General features: G+C 36.3%; 1 protein-coding gene across 3 annotated transcripts in view; it reads right to left on the reverse strand.

Annotated features, from left to right (window-relative positions):
- The window catches only part of LOC135215547 (extracellular sulfatase Sulf-1-like), a 561,353-nt gene extending 551,907 nt beyond the window's left edge, over positions 1 to 9,446 (reverse strand). For 2 of the 3 annotated variants that reach the window (XM_064250384.1, XM_064250381.1), the window contains exon 1: positions 9,204 to 9,445. The gene's annotated coding sequence lies outside the window, so the exon portion shown is untranslated. Of the gene's footprint in view, positions 1 to 9,203 lie in introns of all 3 variants that reach the window. The other variant, XM_064250385.1, reaches the window with a different exon arrangement.
- Between the last annotated feature and the right edge of the window lie 554 nt (positions 9,447 to 10,000).

The following is a 10,000-nucleotide window of genomic DNA, read 5'->3' on the forward strand; positions in this document are numbered from 1 at the left end:
AATAGGCATACGGCGGTTAATGCCTCTTAGGAACATTTTACAAACAAAGGTACTTTACCTAACAGACCATAATTTTACAAAATGAAATTTTAAACAGACCTACATGGATTTTTTTAAATTAAGGAGAAAAGAGGCTTGGCGAAAATTATTGGAAGGTCAGTTGATATTACACGACATACAAATGCTGAAAATGTTCTTATTTAAAAGCGTCACTGTAACTCTGAAGACACCATAAATATATGCATACATACAAATGCACATAAATGAATATATGTATATATACATATATATATATATATATATATATATATATTACATAAATATATATATATATATATACATATATATATATATTATATATATATATATATATATAATATATATATATATATATTATTAATACTATATAGTATGACTGTATTCTTGAAGTTTTCAAGGACACCCAGTTATTCACAAACTCACGATGAACATCCAGAAGTGCTTACCGCCTACAGCAAGTATCTCAAAAAGAAAAAAAAAACTGTACAGGGTATAAGCTAGCCGTATCAATTACGTCAGAAAATGTCTGCGTGGAAAAAAAAATGTTCTCAAAATCATATCCACTTTTCTCAAAGCATAAAAATGAACGAGCTTTGTCCCGCAACGATGCCAGACACTATGATGGAACTGGAAGAACATAATCACCACATTATTAAGGACATTACGTTGACTTTTATTTAAAGTCCATTGTAAACAATGTGATATCAATGTAATTAGGCTAACGGTAATGATAAAATTTTTCTTTTACGTAATTCATGATGACAATTACCAGAGCAAAACACAAGGGAATTAGAAAAAGAAATATAAATACACGAAACAAAATGTCAATGTAGTGTAGATTACCCTTACAAAAAACCAGCAGTAATAAGAATAACACTCCAGACTACTAAGAAACAGGCTTTCAAAAAATAAAAAGAAATAAAATGCTGAAAAGACTGGCGGGAGAATATAAGTTGTACGCCACAAAAGAGTAGCCTTAGGCCAGGGGACAAAAAGGGGAGAGTAATGATATATTCAGGGTTAGGACTAATTTTAAGTTCCTCGACGTCCTAATTTCTAGTTCCTTGACAGTCTAAATGCCTGACACTACTTTTGCGAAATGTACGTGAGGATGTCGGCATCCTGGAGCTACGCCAGAGCGTTTGAACGTCATCAGTTATCAACAGGCGAACGTCTCTTTCAGTTTTACAGGGATTTGAAAAATAAAAACAGTACCAACTGCACCACGAGCCATATTAGGGAGTTGCTTCTCTCTCAATATATATATATATATATATATATATATATATATATATATATATATATATACATATGTGTGTGTGTGTGTGTGTGTGTGTTATATACATACACACACATTATATATATATACATATATATATATATATATATATAATATATATATATATATATAAATGTGAGTGTGTGTATGTATATATAACACACACACACATCCCTAATATGGCTTGTGGTGCAGTTGGTACTGTTTTTATTTTTCAAATCCCTGTGAAGCTAAAAGATAACTGATGACGTTTAAACTCCAGGATGCCGACATCCTCACGTACATTTCGCAAAAGTAGTGTCTGATCTACACACACACACATACACACACACACACACACACACACACACACACACACACACACACACTATATATATATATATATATATATATATATATATATAGATCAGAATTTTCATAAACGATCTTTCAAAGAAAGCAGCTCCCTCAATAAACCTAAAAAAAAACGGGGCACCAGAATAAAGAATAAAAAATTAATGAATAAGATAAAAAAATCAACACTGGAATCCTTGAAAAGGAAAAGAAAAAAAAAAAAAGCTGAATGCGGAATAAATCAATAAGCAAACTCATTTTCATGCAAAGAACTACTGTATTAAATAAAATAAAAAAAAAAAAAAAATCCAGAAACTGGCATGGTAAGCTTCAATGCAGCCCAGATGTTAATCTTTCTTAATATGCTAATCCATCCAATCAGGATCCCTCCACCCACCAACTTTCATACTTAGCCTCAGACCAGCTCGTGAATTAGGAGTCGGCTTTTTCGGCTTTTCTTCTGGGCATGAAAGAGCTCGCTGTCTGGAAGCCTGCGTTTCAATCGCTTCACTATATTTGATTCAAGTGTCACACTCAAATAATGGATGAACACATTATCGGTACAAGTGGATTGGCATTAGAACGGTAGTAAATTCTCTGAAGAGAGCATTAACAAAATACTTCATATTGGCAATTGATGTACAGTCATGCTCCATAGTCCCAAATCTTAATTCACTATTTCACGCCGTCATGTTTATTCATTTTCATCATGACAATTGTTATTTTTTTTTTATACTTTAGATCTTTGAATGACACTTACGGGCTGCTCTATGGGCAAGAGACCGCGCTGACAGAAAGCCATTTCAAAAATAATAAAATAAAATAAATAAGTAAATAAATAAATAAAATAAATAGAAAAATAAATAAATAAATAAAAAAAAGATACATCTTCATAATTAAGAAGGAAACTAACCATGAAACAAACAAAAACAAAACAAAAAGGCGGAAAAAAGACATTTGACGAATTGACGCTACCCGAGAGCAGTTAAACATTCTGCTAAAGAACGCAGAAATGTATCAGGTTTAAAATCAATACCTTACGACATAGTGCTGTAGTAATGATCAATGGAATGGAATACTGAATTCAGGCCAAAGCCTAGGCACTGGGACCTAAGAGGCCATTCAACGATTTAAGGGAATTTGATAGCAGAAAGACTTGCAAGGTGTAACAGGAAGAAAACCTCGCAGTTGAACTTAGCTACACATTTTGTTGGGAGAGGGTGGATAGCAAGAAGGAAATAAGAGAATATGAATGGAGGTACAGTAAAAGGAATGAACGGGGTTCCAGCTACGGGTCGAAGGGACCCCGCAAAGAATCTTGAGTAATGCACTGACGGCAATAACCCCCTGCGGAGGTGTAGTACAACTGATCAATTTATTATTATACCCTACTATCGTTTAAATTTTGTTAGGCTTGACCCAGCTGTCAGAAAAAAACCATTGTTAGAAATGTTAGAAATAAACATAAAATGAAAGGTACCCTTTCACAAATTTTTGTACCTTTCATAAAAAAATTATTTGCCCAAAAGAGCAAAGTGACTGGCGCATTATACCTGCCTTTATGATAAGAATGAACCACGCACTCATACTATATTTGCAAACCATACCGCAAAGCACACCGTTACTGTTCTTCACACGAACACTATCATTACATGAAATGGCGAGCTCTGACAGAACCAGCTAGTTCAAGTAGCCTAAAGAACCACAGCCTACCCTGTCATTAAATGAAAGCACGAGCTCTGACCGAAGTAGATTCAGGTAGCCCAATGCTCAGAGGAAAGACAGAGAAATGCCTACACCGTTTAGATGACATAAAAAGAACAGAGATACCTCAATGGCTCAAGCAATCTTCGAAAATTCGTTCAGTGACAAAACAACCGAACTATGTTGCTGAAGAGTACCATCAGTCGCTACCATATAATTTTGTTCAAGCCTTGACGTTCAGTAGTACCCACTTACTCAAATACAGTTAAAACAACTATAATAGTGATCACTGCTTACGTTAGAAAAGTTATGGCTTCCAAAATTGACGTTCATATAAAGCTAATTTGAATAACAAAAGTGATTAATGAATACTCTTACATCTAATAACATACAATTGCCATTTGACACCAAGTTTTCAAAAACATAATTCATTGAAAATGACACGGTTATGGCCATGTATATAATACCTCGCTTTCACCTCACACCAACTTGATCAGCAAAAGACTAAGATTGTGAACTGTAGGTAGACGTAACCCTCCGTCAACTTTTTTTTTTTTTTTTTTTAAAGACAGGGTGATTATAAGTGATGGAATCGTTGATCTTCCCGGTTGATATGTCACTGTATTCTATCTTCCCGGTTGATATGTCACTGTATTCTATCTTCCCGGTTGATATGTCACTGTATTCTATCTTCCCGGTTGATATGTCACTGTATTCTATCTTTCCGGTTGATATGTCACTGTATTCTATCAATCGCCAAATCACGATAATAAACGCAACGACTGGAAGCGACTCCCTCAAGCCCACACAGAAAGTCAAAGATAAAACTACGACGACGACATAGCACCCACTAGCGAATCCAGAGGGTGGTTTTGGGGGCCGGGGAGAGGGGGACACCTGGGCACGTGCCCCCCTGAAAAATAATGACAAAATAATAATATTGAAGATTTAGATAATAATAACATAACTGAGAAATATAAAAATAGGAAGAAATAAAAAAAATCAGTTGTAGCCATAATAATAAAATTTTGAGAAAAAAATAACAATAATCTTAATGATAATAATAGTGGATACTACAGTATTTCCTGATAGAACAAGCGATTGCTGTCCATTTTGTAATTTCTACTTAAATACTGAATGATATGGTGAAGAAAATATATCATACATAAGATATATCATATATTATATATTACACGCACACACACACAAATATATATATATATATATATATATATATATATATATATATATATATATATATATATATATATATATATATGAAACTTGGTTCACCCCCATGACATTTTTTCGGATCTGCTAGTTATAGCACCCTTTAAGGACTTGCAATAGTCGAAGTCAAATTGTCTCCTAGCTAAGATACTTTATGAAGATAGACAGTGTCTTTTGCCGGATGTGAAACTCATAAGAAGCTTATGAATAAGAATAGTGTCGAAGGAAGATAGGGTCATGAAGGATCGTTACGAAAGAAAGACACCATAATGCCATATAAACCTGTCTCAGATGATTTTGGTTAAAGAGAGAGAGAGAGAGAGAGAGAGAGAGAGAGAGAGAGAGAGAGAGAGAGAGAGAGAGAGATGACCTATTACGATGCCTTCCAGAAGTGTTCAAAACTCTCGCAGAACTAGCAAGGAAAATGAGAAAAGCATACATCAATGTGTACCTTTCTCTAAAACAAACAAAAATGAAGGCCTGTAGCTTATTGATCAAGCAGCCTAAATTTTGCGATGCTGTACCTTTATGGTACTAGACATGTGTGCATGTACACCCATGCATGAATACGCAAGGAGGTTTCAACGAGAACACGTCAATTAAAAAAGCAACAATGTCGTGTCGGGAGCCTCTCAGATGGCTCCATGTTAGAAAATCTTTAGAGAAATAAAGTAATTTCCCCCTTTGAGATCTCAGGCCATATATGAGTGGAATATGAAATTTAGGCCAAAGGTGGGACCTAAAGGACTATTCACTGCTGAAAGGAAAAGTGAGAGTAAAAAGGTTTAAAAGGTGTTGCACTATGAGATACTATTAGGAGAGGGTGAAAAGTAAGATGGAAGAAAGACAATATGAACCGGGGTACAGGAAAAGAATGAAAGGGTTGCAGCTAATGGCCGATGCTAAGAATCTTTCTTCAATGCATCGCGTGAGGAGCACTGACCCCCTACAGGTCTCAGGTCATATGCGAAATACAACCTCGATTTTCATCTTGCACTGTACCCATCTAACCCCTATGCAGTACGACATATTTTTACTCAGGGCGAATTTCATTTTCATTTCGCTTATGAAAGTTACTGATCTCGAAGCTACAATTACAAGTATTCTTGGCATAAAAAAAAAAAAAAAAAAAAAAATTCTGAAAGCCACCAGCAGGCGTCATGTTGCTTTGATCTGATTTATTTACTTTTCAAGTGATGGTGAACAACTGACTAACTTAATTGTTATAGACATATCTATCGCTTTTAGCACTTCTCTTTTCCTTACTCTTTCACACGTCGACGCTACACTCTCTAAGCATACTTTTCATGGTAATGACCCTTTCGTTTGCTCCTTATCAATGCACAGACATTTCCTTCACTCTTGAGCGACATGGGTCCTGGACAGAGAGAGAGAGAGAGAGAGAGAGAGAGAGAGAGAGAGAGAGAGAGAGAGAGAGAGAGAGAGAGAGTAGGAAATTAAACTCCAGGTATTATGCTATGACAAGCATCGTGCCACATCAAATGTACCACCTCACTGACACAAGCTTGGTGACCCGATATTCATTTTGGCTAACTGAACTGATGACCTGATATTCATTTTGGTTAACTGAACTGGTGACTGAAATTCATTTTGGGTAACTGAACCGTGACCTGATATTCATTTTGGTTAACTGAACTGGTGACTGAAATTCATTTTGGGTAACTGAACCGTGAAAGGTCGCTGGCCTCGCCTCAGTTTTTGTACTGAATGTTGAATTCTCTGCTTCCTTGAGCGTTTTATGTTTTTCCATCAGCCTCTAGAATAGAATAGAATAGAATAGAATATAGAAATTAGGCCAAAGGCCATGCCTTGGGACCTGTGAGGTCATTCAGCACTGAATGGGAAATTGATAGTCGAAAGATTTTAAAGGTGTAACATGAGGAAAACGTCGCAGTTGCACTATGAATCGATTGTTACGAGAGGGTGGAAAGTCAAATGAAAAAAAAGAGAATATTAACGGAGATAAAGTAAAAGGAATGAAAGGGATTGCAGCTAGGGGCCGAAGGGACGCTGAAAAGAACCTTAAGTAATGCCTACAGTACAACATGTGAGGTGCACTGGTATCACTACCCCTCCTTCGGGGTATCACCACTCTAAGGATGGGATATGGTCCGTTAACATAAGGGAGCACTTTTCTTTCCCCGTCAGGTTTTTTTTTTTTTTTTTTTTTTTTTTTGTTTCTGGAAGCCTTCCACATCTCGGGTTCAATAACATTAAAAACGATCTGATACTTAATCTTTTTATCATGACAGAAGACTTGACATCTGTACTGTAATGACCCATATTTTACTATCTATGACATTAAACAAATGAAAATAAAAACTCAACAAACTGTCATACCAACAAAGCTAGACTTTTTTTACCTTAAATCTACTGTTCCAGATTCACTCCTATTATAACATTATAGGACCTCCTTTTTCATACAATTTGTGAGAAAACATCAATCTCACAATAAATGTTAATATTTTCCAGCTACTTTTAAAGGAAGCATAGGGTCTCTCTCTCTCTCTCTCTCTCTCTCTCTGAGAAAGCTTATAACAGCAAGTTCATGGAGTTCTGGATTGTTTCTCAAGATCCTCATTATGAATAATAATACATATATGTCAAAACTTCCAAACTAATGTTTAACAAACACAAGCAACGGGTCTCTGGAAATTTCCAACAGGGTTCTTTTCCGAAATTAATGTTGGCGATTTTATCCGATCTAACAGCTTCAGGGGTGAGTTGGGAGGCCAGAAACTGGTTTTTAGTACCAATACAATCACAGCGGTTCGCGGAGCGGTCTGTACAGGGGAGAAAAAAAAAACTGGATTCTTTTAAAATGGAGACCCTACTACGTTGACGCCCCTTGCTAAGTCCGATTAGGGCAGTTTTCTGGTGAGCAATATGGGTGATGTGTACGGGAACGCCGCTGAATCGACTCAGTCTACAGATCTGACTGAATATTAATATATTAAAACAGCTTTTTTCTTTCACTTCCTTCTCACTCAGCATATAGCCTTTTGTTGTTCAAATAAATCCCAAAATATCTCTCCAAGAGTGTCAGTTAAAATGGACACTTTTCTTACCAAACAATTAGTGAGTGGGGGAAAAAATGATCAGGAAGCAGAACAACAATGTCATGAAAAGCTTTCATTTCCAAACACAATTCTGAGCAAAAGAAAAGTAAATACAAAATTTTAAAAAATCGTCCTTCTGTGGTCTGATTGGTTTGGATTAAGCTAGCTTATGCCAGCAGGGGGTCCTTTGGCTTTTGATAAGGGAAAGTGGTCTAGGTTGGACCGTCGAACTCTGACCTACCTATCCCCTTATTACTGGGACCCGTGGTCACTTCTCTTAATCACCTGTACACAAGGAAATGGCAGCACCGCTAGAAGAAAAAGAAGATGAATAAGAAAGCCAAACCTACCAAATTATCACCCTTTTTCCTAAACATTGTGAATGTTTGTTTGTTTGTTTTGGTTGTATGGTGTTTTTACGTTGCATGGAACCAGTGGTTATTCAGCAACGGGACCAACGGCTTTACGTGACTTCCGAACCACGTCGAGACTGAACTTCTATCACCAGAAATACACATCTGTCACTCCTCAATGGAATGGCCGAGAATCGAACTCGCCACCACCGAGGTGGGACGCAAACACCATACCAACCGCGCAACTGAGGCGCTTAAAAGAATTGTGAATGGAATTAAGAAATTATGGCAGAAATGCTAATCACCAACGAGTCTCAACCTTTCGTAGCCAGACTGCAGTACGAGTGTCCAGATTTCCTATGTCCTTCATCCGGGAACTCCCTTCATCTGTCATCACACATGCAAAACGTATCGACCGTTAAACAGAGGTAGTGATGAATTACACATTGGGTGTGAGATGCCAGGCAGCTGGCTCTCTCTACCGGTATCGTGTATTTGTCCTATGGCTTTCTCCCATACACGAGGTCCCACATCCGCTGAACTTAAAAAAAGGGTTTCTGACGCCTACTCACACAACAATCTTTCTGAATATCTCTCTCTCTCTCTGTTTCGGGGAAATAAAAATGAGCTTTTATGTCCAGAACTGAAGTAATTTCTGAATCTGGAGTTCATATACATCCTCAATACATACATACATATATATATATATATATATATATATATATATATATATATATATATATATATATATGTATATATATATTATAATCTTCAAAATGGTTTCAACCCTGATTGTTCACATTTCTTATCTTATCCCTTTCAAAGGAATGAGTTAACTTACTACAATTTCAAACCAAGAGGAATTAGGTTACAAATTGCAACAGTAATGCAAAAACGAATTATAAACATATAGTGAGATGAACTTGAAGAGAGTTAAGTTGTATGGCGCTGAATTAGACATCAAATATTAGGTACAGGCAAAGGCTTCGTGAAAAAGGTAAATTTACATACTTAAAAGGAAACTTTACCGAAACCTGCTGTTGAAGCTTTGCTAAAGACAAAAAAACCAAAAAGTTTATTTTCATGATCATGAAGAGCATAGGCTATCAACAACATAAGCTTTGCTATCACACTAAGATGAGAACCATAACATTATTAACCAGGCAGTGAAGAGAAAAAACTAACCTTAAAAGTTGAATAGCAGACTGAATTTACGCCTATCACTTTCTTGCGAAACTTTTCTTTCAGTTAGTCATAAACCATGAATACGCTTCCAAAGTCACTGAAACACTGGTGACTTTATTCAATACACTCAACCAATGAAATTGGGTCAGCCAACGATACGAACTAAACATTCACTCGAGTTCCATGGAAAGGAGCGTACTACTATCACACTCTTCGACCGTGTCACACTGAATGGTAAAGTTGCTTTTGGGCATCGCTGCCACGAAACGCTTAGCAAAACTGTCGTACAGTAATTCGTCTATTTATTAGGAGGCAAGCGTCATTTCTCATATAAAGCACATCCATACCACCTTAAATTATAATGATTCATTACTGTCTTTATCACTATTTCAGCTCATTCTGAGCAACCACGATACTATTTTAATCGTACGTCTGACAAGATGTAAGCCATCCATAAGGAGCTAATCTGTCGGGTGAATTTTCTTTTCTTGCCTCCCTTTTTTTTTTCTTTCAACGCCCGGATGCTAGACTAAATATTATACATAGCTCTTTGATTTCAGATTAACAGCTTAGACATCAACTTCCCTTTCTCTGAGTAGACACTTATCTAACATATACATCTAGCGCTCGACCCCATACAACTAGTAACAACCATGCCTTTTTCGACTTGCATTATTGTGCTTTTGAAGTAGTGTATTTCTTTTATTAAAAGGGTAAAGTAAAAAGACGGACAGAGAAAGATGTTCCCCGGATTACTATAGTGTCAAAGATATATTTCATACAATAATTCTAACAGT

Source organism: Macrobrachium nipponense, chromosome 5, assembly GCF_015104395.2.
Source record: "Macrobrachium nipponense isolate FS-2020 chromosome 5, ASM1510439v2, whole genome shotgun sequence".
Taxonomy (NCBI): Eukaryota; Metazoa; Arthropoda; class Malacostraca; order Decapoda; family Palaemonidae; genus Macrobrachium; species Macrobrachium nipponense.